At 36.4% G+C, this 1,100-nt stretch overlaps 1 protein-coding gene across 1 annotated transcript in view; it reads left to right on the top strand.

Annotated features, from left to right (window-relative positions):
* The window catches only part of RNF17 (ring finger protein 17), a 69,094-nt gene that overhangs the window by 50,115 nt on the left and 17,879 nt on the right, over positions 1–1,100 (top strand). The gene's annotated exons all lie outside the window — the stretch shown is intronic.

The following is a 1,100-nucleotide window of genomic DNA, read 5'->3' as shown; positions in this document are numbered from 1 at the left end:
CGGCATCACCAGAACCTTAGAAGCCGTGCGTGCCCCACCTGATCACACCTCCCTCTTCACCACCTGAGATAGTCACTTTCCTGAACTTGCTGTTACCATTTCCTGTGTGTATCACTAAACAAATTGTTTAGGTTTTCCATCTTTCAAATTTTATATAAACAGAACCAAAATGTACATATTCTTTTGTGACTTTTCATCAAAATGTTTGAGAGTCATACATCTTGATGCATCTAAGTACTAATTAATAGTATTCCAATGAATGATTATTTCTCTATCCATTTTACTATTGACGGACATTTATGTTGTTTCCAGATTTTTATGATTACAAAAAATGCTGCTATGAAAATTCTTGTTTCTTGATACACACAGGCAAAATTTTTCTAATAATCAGGGTACATACCCAGTGAACGGAATTGGTGGATTATTTAGAGTTATGTATATATGATCACCTCTTCTAGGTAATGTCATACCGTGTCATGTTGTTTTTCAAAGTGATTTATAACAGTTTACATTTATCGCTAGCAGTGTGTCAGAATTCCTGTTGCTCATGTCCTTGCTAACACTTGATGTTGTCAGATTAAGTTTCACCAATCTGGTGGGTGTGAGACACGTTAAAGCCACTGTCTCAATGTGGCTTTAATGTGTATTTCCTTGATTACTTATGAGGTTGAACATCTTTTCTTCTATTTTAGTAATTCGAATTCCCATGTTTATGGACTGTCTGTCCATGTCTTTTGCTCACTTTCCATTAAGTCATTGCTTTCTGATTCATAGTTCTTACTGTATCCTAAATGCTTATCCTTTCTCAGTTTTATGTGTTGCAAATACCTTCTCTCTACTTCTCACTTTTCAGCGTTTTTTTGACTTTTCTGGATAAACAGAAAATCTTAATTTTAATGTAATTTTATCAGTTGTCTTTGGGTGTTTTTTTTGTTGTTGTTTTGTGTCTCATGTTGAAATCCTTTCCTTTTAACTTGAGTACCTCTATAAAGAAAAATAGGCTGGGCATGGTGGCTCATGCCTGTAATCCTAGCACTCTGGGAGGCCGAGGCGGGTGGATCATTTGAGCTCAGGAGTTCGAGACCAGCCTGAACAAGAGC

This window comes from Propithecus coquereli, unplaced genomic scaffold (genome assembly GCF_000956105.1).
Source record: "Propithecus coquereli isolate 6110/MARCELLA unplaced genomic scaffold, Pcoq_1.0 Scaffold168, whole genome shotgun sequence".
NCBI lineage: Eukaryota > Metazoa > Chordata > Mammalia > Primates > Indriidae > Propithecus > Propithecus coquereli.
The sequence above is the reverse complement of the archived record's forward strand: the minus strand, read 5'-3'. Positions and strand labels throughout refer to the sequence as shown.